At 44.2% G+C, this 12,291-nt stretch overlaps 1 protein-coding gene across 1 annotated transcript in view; it reads left to right on the top strand.

Moving 5' to 3' along the window:
* The window catches only part of CAAP1 (caspase activity and apoptosis inhibitor 1), a 459,525-nt gene that overhangs the window by 228,118 nt on the left and 219,116 nt on the right, over positions 1-12,291 (top strand). The window lies entirely within an intron of this gene.

Genomic DNA, 12,291 nt, shown 5'->3' with positions numbered 1-12,291 from the left:
TTTAGTGTAAGGAATTGGCAATAGGTTTTCTTATTACAGGCTCCTTTTATTTGACTTTGACGCCACTCGGACTGCCTTATTTTTCATTGACGGTCGACTCTTGTCCTCATTTTAGATTTAGGTTTCGATTAGGCATTTTTCCAACCTGCATAACTTTTTCATTGTTCAATAAACACCCTTCAACTGTGATCACGTGTGTCTGTCTTACTTGTTGTCACCATGAGTTTCTCACACTTGCCAACTTACCGGCTGTGTGTGTTTCTTTTCTGTTCTGTGCTGATTTGATTTTCGAGTCAAGGTTAGTACCACAGGCTTCACCTTGCCTCCCCAACTCTGTCGTTCATCCGGGAGGGTCGCTGGCATCCTTGAAACACAATGCAACTTTCTTATTTGGGACTCAGTCTTCTCTACGTGCCTTTCACAGCCTTTTGGAGGCAGCAACCTCTTGCAGGGAACTCCTGCAATTCTCCTCCTGTGGCTCTCATCCTTCGGTCCGTTGCTCTGCTCCACTACGTTCGCTTTCACCCCAGAGGTTCTGCTCTTACTAGTTATCCACCTTGCTCAGAGTGTGTTTCTACGTTCCACCTTTTATCCATGTGAGGAGAGCTAATTGATATCAGGTGTATGCACTTAGAATCAAGTGTCTGACTTTGCCTGACCCAATTAGTGGGACATGTCAAATGTGATGTGCAAGAGTTGTCAATATTACTCTGTCACCCTCTTCCTCGGCCCAGTGTTTGTGTGGGAAGGGGGTGGGGAGTTCGGACATTGGAGAATCCTATGAAATAGAAAGGATTATAGGTGCGGAAAGGGAGGAATACCGCGTCTCGCCACCGGCTGCCTCACCCCCACTCCCCGAAGACCCCCCACCCAGGTGATCCTCCCGCACTCGTCCTCCCCCAGGGTCTGGATCCAAAGGCAATGGCCCAAGACTAGCAGGTGAGACACCCTTTGGTTTCTCACACTGCACTTTATATATCGTCTTGAGTGTTTTGTCCATTCTGCTCAGTCTGGTACATGGGTTGCTGCTTCATTCCCCATTTTGATATGTCACCCAGCTATCTCTGCATTATATAGCTATGTGCCCTAATCTCCTGCAAAATCAACATACTATGGAACCCCTCATTGGCCTTTGCTGTCCCCCTTGGAATCCTCCTGTGCTCTGCTGCATTGGTTGTCCGAACCCTGTTCCCTGAGACATCCCTCCTCGTCCTCTTAACCACTGGTTTATATCCCCTCGTTCTGCGAAACCTCCCCCTGCCATTTCTGGTCTGTTCTGCATGTGCGGAATAACTCCTCTTTCTCTGCTTGTTAGCACCGCCCCTTCCATAGTATAGTTGGATAATGTTTTCTGCACTAATTTTGCTTCCTCCTGTTTCCTCTCCTGCTGCTTCTTTCTCACATTGTCTTGCATTAATTTACAATAGTATACTATGGTTAGCTGGATCTCTGACCACGGTTTAGCCTCCATCCCCACTATCTTCTGAAGCTGCTTTTGCACTTGGTCTGGTAAACCCCGAGATAATATATGATAGAATAACCCCACTGTTTTGTCCCATGGTTCTCTCATCTCAAGGCGCCATCTCTTTTGAATCCGTTGAATGTATTGAAGTCTACCTTCGTCCTAACGCATTTTGCGTGCCATAATCACACTTATGTCCGAAGTGTACTGGGTATTACACCATTGGAACTTGCCATATGGTCGCTTGGCAGTTATTGAACGGAGCACTATCGTGTGCTGTGTTTTGTGCTGTCACTCCAGGGTATCCTGCTCTTTTCCATACATCATCAGCTACCTCCCCAAGAATGGCTGAGAGTAGTCTTTTCATGTCTCCTACCGCTAATGTCGTCCCTTCTGCCAGTCTTTCTATCTCATATATCCACTTGCCAGCTGGAGCCATCAACGAAGGTAGTTTGCATCTTAAATTGTCTTTGTCCATTTGCTGCCATGGAACATATTGAGGCCACCCACCTCCGTTCTCCAGTAATGTGAACTGTGTTAGTCTCCCTCCTGCGCCCTGTCCCTCTATATCTTTAGTGGCTATGAACGCACTTGCCATCCTTGTGTTTTTCCATCCTGGCCCAGCCCTAAACCTCTGTGCATACAGAGTGATATCGTCGGTGTCTCGTGCCCGCCTGTGGGATCCTGAGTCGCCCTTCGATGTCTCCCTCTTCTCTGCCCCTGCCTTCCTCATCTCCCTAAACTGTGTCTCTGTCTAGGCTTACTTTCCTGTGGCGGCGAAAGTGTTTCCCCTCCTCATCATCCTCACTCCCCTGTGAGTCTTCGTCTGACCCCGTGGCCCCAATGCTGTCCCCATGTCTGTCGTCACTGAAACTAAGTCTCCTTAAAATGTTGTCATGCTGCTGCTTTCCCTTCATTCGATCTGCAATGCCGAGAGTTCAGAATTCTCTTCTGCCTGTGGGGCAGCCGTGCTGCTTGTCCAGCTCCTATAGAGTTCCCCTATCCTTCTCTGTATATTTTCCCCACCCTCATCATTTAAACGTGTCAAATCCATCCCAATCCCTTCTTCTTTGGTAGTGCGCCTCTCTCTACTCTTGTTCCAGTCTCTTTCGTTTCTGCACTTTCCTCTTGCTTGTGTCAGTGTTCTTTAACGATCCACTCGACCTAACCTCCCTTTTTCCTTCTTTAGCTGCACTTGTCTTTCCCGCTCTACTTCTGCCTTTCTCTTTGCTATATCTTCTAGCTCTCTCTGTTTTCTCCACTTGTTTTCTTTCTCGCATTTCTGCTTCTTTTCTTTCCCTTTGTAATCTCTCATTTTCCTCTTTTTCTTCCCTTTGTTTCCTATGCAATTTCTCCATTATCTCAGCCCATTCGTTAAATTCCTCCTCCTTGTCTTTACTGTGCGCTGCTTCCTTTTCCATGTTCCCTGTTTTACTCCTTTTTTTTCATCTAATTTGTGCAATATCTGTCCACCATTCATTTGATGCAACTACTTCTTGTCCTGTAGCAAGCCCTGCCTTCCCTGCATCATTCTCCTATAACTTTGCTTGCATCTCGCTGCACTCCTTACATTCGCTGCTATTGTGCCCTGTCACTTTATTCGCTTGCTTTGCGCTATCGAGCGCATGCCGCTACTTTACGCTGGAGGCACAAAAGTGGGATTTGTGTATCCTGCCGCTGTTTTGCATTCTTTCATGGGGTGAAATCCCTTGCTCTCTGTTGCTGTGTCTGCGTCTACTGTTTGAGGAGGAGGAGGGGCAGGGGGAGTCGAGGGCTGTTTGCTCACGGCATCCCGTTGGCTCAGCATCTAATGTTGCCAAGTCAAATCCCCTTCCTCATCCTGAAACATTTTCCACAACTCTAGTATGGCCAACCGGTTGCTTAATTTACTCCCCTTATATGCTGTCTGTAGATAAGTGACCAGTTGTTGCACACATCTGGAAAAGCTTCTGTCTTTGGGCCATGGCTTCGCCAACTCGCCCTCTGTCGCCAGTCTGTTCCCCGCTAGACTTGCGCATTGTCTTGATATCGCGGAAGGGACTTGCATAAATGTTGAAGAGTGTGGGATATATTTATCCAATCAGCGGTACTTCCCCCACATCGCCAAGCTGCACATCTGCAATCACCAGCAAAATGGCTGCGCTGGCTCCTGTGAGCACCATTGCCTCAAAACTGTGTTTTGCAGTGAGAAAAAGATGGCTGCACTATTTTACCAAGCACATATTGGGCAGGATGGAACAAGGGGGCACACTGAGGGAGCTTACCAGTGTGTTCTTACATATACAAAAGAAATATAGTGAAAAACCAATGTTGCTTTGGCACTAGCCCTGAAGTCCCCATTGAAAAGGGGTTATTTTACCTTAGAATGATGCTGCTCTGACTGTTTGTCTGTTCTTCCTGAAGCTACTGTTATTAATAAGGCCCAGCCATACTCATTCATATCCCCATTGTGCTTCAGCAAAACCAAGTATGACCCCTGAATGACAGGTTCTGTAAACATAATCTGAGAAAAATCAACAAAGAAACTTAATTTTCCGCCGCACAGGAAAATCTTCACTTTTTAAGTTACAAAGTGTCAATCATCAGTAATTGAAAGAAACTCCAGCTCTGGGCTATGTCAATTTCATTGCATAGGTGGTTCAAATAAACTACTGCCTACAAGAAAATAACCATGGCTGCAAAACAGTGTGGGAATCTAGATGGAAAGTCAAAAACCGATTTTGAAAGCAAAGTGCTAGCAGTTTGCACTAAATGTGTAAAAATGGGCTTTGCAAACTAAAGAAGAAACATTCTTGTTTGAGAGTACTATGTTGAACAAAAACCTCTTGCCTAGCAATGTGAAAGGGTATTGTACTGTGAAAATACAATGTATGAAATGGTTCTATTCAGCAGGTTTTCTTCCAATTCAGAACAAAAATGAATACAATTAAATCTTCAGTGGCTACAGGGTGGGATATCAGGCCAAAACAGGTTTCAGCTGACAGGATGTCAGAAACAAAAGGGGCCCTCTCAGTAGATACTAACACCCCAGTGATAATTACTAGGTTGGACAGAATGTAGTCTGGGCTGAGCCCTCTACAATGGAATTTCCAGGACACGAAAGTGTGAAGTGTAGAAGGGGCAATAAACCTTCAATCAAGCTGGGAAACCCCCACCTTACTCTGGGGGAAATAACAGTTGGTGGTAGCTGAAGAGGAAAACAAATGGTCCAGTGCAAGACAAAGGACCGCCCATCTGTTTCCAGAGACTATTTTATAAATAAACTTTGAAAACTTTTATCTCTGCAGCAGGACTTTGCAAAAATATGAACATTTTGCGGTTTAACTGTGATTTTTGTGGCTTTTAAATAAGAGGTCTTGGCTGTCAATAGCATGTATGGGACACAAATGCCAGAAAAATGTCAATCATGGGGAAAGGACGTATGATGGAACGGTAAAAATTAACAGAAATATGCCCTATGATAGTATGTACGCAAGTTTAAAGTTACAGAATTTTAGGCTGAACATTTCACACTGAAAATGTCCAAAGATTATTAAACGTACAAAACAATGTCTCACAGATTGCAGATTTGGACTGCAATGGACTGCATAAAATATTTATCCTGTGTATGTTATTTGCTAAGAGACTTCAACTGTATACATGTACCATTTGTGGCAAAATCTGATTTTAGCCAAAGTAACTGTGTGAGGTTTTTGAACATTGTAAAACTCACATCATAAATCTGCCACTCTGCCCTTTAGATCCTACCAGCTGAGAGTGAGGTGGGGTCTAGTACCCCTAACCAATCCAGTGGGTTAGAGGTGTGTTTAGCTAAGCCTGCCCAGCCATATACTTCTATGATGTCACTATGCATTATAAATAAGAGTCCAAGACAGGACTCTAGACACACACTCTTCCTGAAGTTAATGCGCTGCGTTCCTGATCTCCATTCATCTTACTGATTCCAGATTTTCCCTACAAGGCCAAAGCATTGCTGACCCTACTCCAGAGCCCACTGCAAAACCCAAGCATGGCTGATTCCTACTCCAGCAAGGCCATTGAGCCAGAACAAACCCACTAATATCCCATTAACAAAAAGGGGAAAGCGGTGGTACCTTTTGCATCCTGAAATCAGTCTGGCTTGCTGCCCACTAACTGCTTGCCCACTGACTGCATCCAGCGGTACCTGTGCCATCCAGTGACCCGAATTGCCCAGCTGTTCGCTACCCAGTGACCAGACCTTGCCCAGCTGACTTTTGCCAGGCACGCCGCTGTGTGGTGACCAGACCCTGTTGACTGTCCAAAAATCCCAAAACTAAAAAGTGGACTCTGAGGATAATCCCCACCCCATAGAAACACATAGCCTACTGTTATGCTCACCTGATATCCCAGGGGGCGTCTGGAAGGCTCTGAGATCTGGAACCCTGGATGCGTAGTTGCCCAGTGCTGAATAATGAATCTTAGTCATTTGTAGGGTGAGCAATCTGTCCTGCGTTTCTTGTGCAGGGGCGCTTGATGCTTGTTGGCGAGCTGCCCGAGTTGCTTCACTGGTGCAGTACGCCTTCCTTGGGCCCAGACCTGCTGTGACACTGAATCTGCTGGTAGGCAGATAGGTTTGTTAATTGTAAGTCTTTGTTCTGTTTATGGTGTGAATTCGTTAATGTCTTTATCTCCTTCTTTTCAGGTGCGAAAGTCTTGATGCTGGCGTGCCGGATGGAGAGGCACGTTTCTCAGTAAGAGAAAGCGCGAAGCGCAGCGCCTCTATTGTCTTTTAAAGCTAACCTGTGTTTTCTTCTTCTTCTCCTCACAGGCCGCTGTGCTGCTGCGAGTGGATGAGAGCGCGATGAAAAACAGGCCCCGGAATCCGTTAAGGTAAGTACAGCGCTGTGGGGTTGTTTAATATTGAAAGCGAACCTGAATGTGTCTCTTTTCCTTTGCAGATGTTGCTGTGGTGCTCCGGAAGGAAGCGCAGCGTAGCGCGATGGAATTCAGGTAAGACTGATGGAATTCAATGTTTTTGGAAGCGCGCACGTTATAATATTATTTTTCCTTTTCTCATTATTGCAGGTCGCGATGTCTGAGCAGTAGCTGTGGTAGCGGTTCGCTGGAAGTCCTTAAGTTAGTACTCACAGGTGAGTGATGTTTCTTCTTCTCTTGGTTTCCACATATTGCAGCCCGGTTGAGCTGCTGAGTGCTGGATGGTGTTTTCTCAGGTAAGACTGAATAATCTTGTTCTCGCAGGACTACAGGAAGGTGCTGAAGACCAGGAGCTGGACACGGTGAGCATCACGCTGCTGGTTGCAGAATAACACGAAGCGTGTTCCTCAGTCAGGGTGTGGTTTATATAGCCCAGGTAAAGTAGTACCAGGGAAAGTAGTACCAGGCCTGCCATACCCAAAACACTAGACCGCATGGCTTGGTTCTTAGAACTAGAATGTGTGGGTGCTTCCATGTTGGATTTAAAGGCCCATGCACATAAATGGGACCTAGTATGAACAGCCCTTCCTTCCTACATAAGAGCCTGGTGCCAAAGGTGCCAGGAGCCCTTTTGCAGTGGTTTTAAGGCCCTCAGGGTTCTGGTGGGAGCCTGCTTGTGGCACAACTTGTGCCCCCTCACAGTGGTCATGACACCTTCCTTGTCTTGCCTTTTGTCCTTTTTCCACTCTCTAAGTAGTCATATTTATACCCTGGTAACTTGTTGAAACTGTTAAACATTCAGGACAGGATACGAGGATAATTTCGTTTTAAGCAACCTTTGCCTTTCTTTTAAAACCGAAGTTTCATTTTAAGTTCTCTATTTCCCTAAAACTGAACCCCATTCCACCCTGAAAGTCTCATTCAAATATTAAGATAATACCATCCTTTCACTTCAGTAATATCCCTGTGATATACATCTATCCCCTAGGTCAAAAACCGCACTCCAAATCAGAGTATTTCACCCGTTTTTTATTAAAAACCGTTTGTGTAATTTAAAGCAGGAATTGAGAAAATTGCAACTTTCCAACGTATCATTCGGCTGCAACATGTTTGAACTTTCCACTCATTTTCGAATTGTATGCTTCCTGTTGATCAATTGCCTTGTGATTGCTAGTGTTTGTGCATTGGTGCCTTAGTGAGAAATCATATTTACTTCAAAGTTTTAACCGTATATTAATTATTTATTTGCCATTTCCGAGTGTCATTTCATGCTATTGCAAAGGGTTTAAAATCTGCTTCTTTCTATCCACTCAGAAGTTGATTAATTGTGGGTTGAGGGAACATTGCGGGGGGAAACCTTACTTTGGGTGCTATCTCTCCTAATTCAAAAAGTGCTCCTATTCACTTGTGCTTGGTATATGTTTTACTAGAAGGTTAATCAAGTGTATTGCTTCCATTTCCATTGTAATTATCACCTCATTGGTGATTGCTGCCCTGTATTAAAAATTGTATGATTTCATTTGAATTTAAAAATAAATAAATATTGCATTGTCACCAACCAGCCTGGTTCATGGCCCATGGTGATCCAGGGTATTTGAAAAAGGGGGTGTGATACGAGTTGTGTACCATCTCAAATTGAATCCGCATAAAATATAGAGAAAGGCATCTCAGTTGTGCGCTACATACTATGCTGAGACCAAGGTGTGTGTTGCCCGATTGAAATCCTTAACAAATTTTGGGGGCTTGTGCCGGGGATTGAGTTTGGTTGCTGCTACACGTGGCAGTCTAACACAGCAGCCTAACCTGCAAGGTAGTGATGCTTTGTGTAGTTGGAATACTGTGTTACACTGTAGAAGCGCCTCCCCGAAACAAATATTCTAGGTACCAGGCCTGTGTCTAAAATTCAAGCTAAATCAACCCCAAAATAGACAGAAAGCAATAGAATACAGGTTACCCTTACATAAATAAATACATTGATAAAGAAAGAACATGTGCAAGATGACTGTAGTAGAGATCAATATGGCTAGGGAGCACCTTTTGCTCAAGTTGTTTGTCAGAGTTGAATGGCCAGAACAAGATGAAAAAGTCTGGCTAGAAGAAATAACACCCAATCGAATTTAAACACCATGCACTCCTAGTTGGAAAGGGATTTAAAATGTGTAAACATAAATGGATTTTTAGTCCGTGTAATGTGATTAAAGGTGGAGGGGAAAAAGGAAACAACCCTGGCATATGGGTTGTAATGCAATAGAAACAGAATAAGTTCCCTATTTGGGAACTCCCGTCCCCTGCACACTATCAATGGCTAAATAAGCCCAGTAATTAACATTATTCAAATGGATATTTCAATGTAAAACTAGTCATTCACTGGCATTCTGCATAGGAGAATGCAATGTAGAGTCACATTTTCATATAAAGAAACATTATTAAAGTAGACTTCAAAAAAGAGGTTTTCAATTTGTCTCAAAGTGATTTATTCCATTCATATATGCCCAACGCGTTTCTAGATTAACTCTCTTCCTCAGGGGCTTTAAATGCATTCAACCTTCACAAAAATCTAAAGAAAGAAATACAGACATGTAAATCAGTTGATTTAGGTTACATAACTTAAAGGTTTGTGCAAATAAACATATCAGTTAACATTTGTAAATGTACTGGTAGGTAACAGTACGCTTTGTTTCCCATCACTTTTTATTAGGAATTCATCCTATTGTCTAGGGCATTTAGCTCACTCTTGTAAAGAGCCTCAGATGGAATTGCTCTATTATGACAAAATGGGATATTTAGACAATTTAAATAAACAACTCAGCATCAAAGCGTGGGCAATACCCTAATTCGTTGTCACTATGTTTAACAATTCTAAGGAAAACTCAGAAATTGTGGAACTTTGAAATACCCCTTGATGTCAAATATTATTACATATCGGGATGGACCTACTTAGAACATTTCTTGACAACATGATGAGCACACGGTATGCTTTTTAGTCTTGGGTTTTCCTTAGAATTGTTAAACATAGTGACAAGGAAGAGAGTTAATCTTGAAACGCGTTGGGCATATATGAATGGAATAAGCTTTTTTGAGAAAAATTGAAAACCTCTTTTTTGAAGTCTACTTTAATAATGTTTCTTTATATGAAATTGTGACTCTACATTGCATTCTCCTATGCAGAATGCCATTAAATGACTATTTTTACATTGAAATATCCATTTGAATAATTTCAATTACTGGGCTTATCTAGCCATTGATAGTGTGCAGGGGACGGGAGTTCCCAAATAGGGAACTTATTCTGTTTCTAGAAGCAATAACACAACAGGTCACTGCCATGATCCTGGACATGTGGCAGGACGGCGGTCTATTACTCCAAGCAGTGAGTGAGTTATATATGACCCCAAAAATTAAAGAGGAGCAAATCAAAATTGCCAGAATTGCGGCCTACATGTATCTCCACATGGGAGTGATACAGGAAAAGTATGAGAAAAACACAACTCTGAAATAGTAAACAAAATCCAGACAGAACTAAAATTAGCAGAACACAAATTACAAAAGAGCCAAAAGTTGGAGGTAGAGTCTGGAAATTACATCATAAAATTAAAACCAACAGCAGAAAAATGCAGATCAAGAGACCCAATTGGAGGTATTGAAAGAGGAGTGTAGGGAAAATGGAGAGTCAACAGAAGTTAAATCAACAAATAAATTATAATCGAGTCTGCGGATAGCAGATAGTTACCCTACAAGATCAGATAGAGAATTTGAAAGAGGAAAATAATAAATTAATTATGAGTGACCTCCACTCTCAATCAGAATTTGATGAGGGGCACCAGAAATTAAATGCCATCAAGAAACAAAAGGGATTACCTGGCTGAACAGAGGGCCACCCTAAGTCAGGAGAAAGACGCCCTAGGTCAGGAAGTAAGCAATTTAAAAACAGAGTTACAGGAAAGTGAGTTAGCCCTCCAGAAACTAAATGAACTCAAAACAGAGTATCGGAATCTACTGGAGCACGCCAGATGGGTAGAAGGTGCTCTGGACGAGAATACCCAAACTAAAAATGCACAAACTCAGGAGGTGCGTCTCCTGCAACAAAAATTGACTCAGGGTGTCCAAACTATACAGGCAGCACAAAGAGATAACAAGGCCCTCTGTGAAGAGAATGATGGGCTCCACAAATAAGTAGCAGCGCAAGAGCGGGTCATAGAGGCTAGTAAAACCCTGATAGCCGAACAAAAGGCTGAGCTCTTTGCCTATTATCAAGAGATAGGGGCTGAGAAAGAAAAACTAGCGAGGTTGGAGAAGGAGTATCCTAGACGTAATACAAACTGGAGGAACCCCGAACAGGTAGAGAGGGCAGGGCAACCCCTGATCATAGTATGATGACCTCTATACTAAGGGACTCACACCCATTTAATCCTATGCGCACTGCTGACTTCATGGCTAGTGGTTCATATGAGCCAGAAGTCATGAGGCCATCAGAATTTAATAGGGCAAGCATAATGGAGCTGACAGTTCAGCGCCCCCCAGAAATTGATAGAAGGGCATCTCTATGCAGGTACAAAAATATAAAGGCTGATGTCTCTGACCAGGAAACCTCCTATGAGGAGAGAGTCAGGGAATCAGACCTGCAGGAGCTCTACCTCCAAAGGGACCAGTTGGTTCAATTTGCTCAGGAACAAAAGGAAAAGAGGCCACATAAGAGCATCCTGAAGACCTCCACCCAATCGGGGCAGTGGGGGGATCCTCTGCCAACCCTGGAAGCAGGGAGGAGTCAGACGACTACTCTCCTGTGCGCCACAGGGGAGTAGAAACTAGGCCCCACCATTCTGCAAGCCTCTCCCAAGCTCAAAGAATCGGGGTGTGCCTAGATGATCATGAGGGGACCTCAAGTAGCAGCGCCTCTGAGTCTGAGGGCGAGTGGACTTGGGTGACTAAGCCAAAGAAGGCAAATTAACTCAAGAGAGTTATGACAAAAGACCCCAATAGGCAACTCTATGAGCAGATGATGGACACTTTCCACCTGAAAGACCACCAGAACTGCATAGAGTACGTTAAATGGACTTTCTCTCCAGAGTACTCAAGCTTCTTTGCTGGACTGGAGGATCAGCACCATTCAAGATGGTCCACCTACAGGGCTGCCATCTTGAAACACTTTACCGCCCACAGAAACCCCCAAGAGGCTTGCAAAGCAGCCTACAATCTGCAGTGCGGGGAAGATCAGGCCCTACGAGAATTTGTGCATGAGCTAAAACGTGCCTTTGCACAAACCACTAGGAGGGTGCGCACGGATAGCAGGGAGTTTATAACTACCTTTCTTTCATGTGCTTACAAGTATATTATGACCCAGCTGGTGAGGGACTTCCACGATAATAGATCTCTGGATTGGGTCATAGAGCAGGCGACCCGCATTTATGAAGTCCAAAAACCTGCAGAAAACAAAAATCAGACGAAAAAACCCCAAGCCAGCCAACACCACTGCTGCTGCTAAGGTAGCGGAGGTGAAGGTTGCCCCCATTTTAGACCTAGAGATGGGGGAGCCTAAAAATGTACCTACACAAAATCAACAAAATCAGAGACCCTGAAGGCCTTTAGGCCAATCACAAACAGTTGGCGGTCAGGGAGGTAATCCGACCAATGGGACCCCTAACTCCACTGATTATGTAAGTCCCAGGCACAAGGGCAACCGGCCTATCTTGGGGTATATATGGACTCCTCCAGCCCAAGTGGGGGTCCCGCCAGGTAAGTGCTCCCCCAGGAAACGTCCCTCCTAACTTCCCTCAGGAGGGTAGTAACCCCCCAAATCCCAGGTTAAGTTTCTTTCCATGGTACCCACAAAACCCCAACCCGCAGGACAACTCTCCTTTCTTTCCCCGCTTTCAGGAAACCAGACAACCCAATCCGGGGGAGGGGAGGCAAAGGGTGGAGGGTTACCAAAATTCACA

The sequence above is a fragment of the Ambystoma mexicanum genome, chromosome 6q (assembly GCF_040938575.1).
Source record: "Ambystoma mexicanum isolate Mex_15411 chromosome 6q, UKY_AmexF1_1, whole genome shotgun sequence".
Classification (NCBI taxonomy): Eukaryota; Metazoa; Chordata; class Amphibia; order Caudata; family Ambystomatidae; genus Ambystoma; species Ambystoma mexicanum.
The sequence above is the reverse complement of the archived record's forward strand: the minus strand, read 5'-3'. Positions and strand labels throughout refer to the sequence as shown.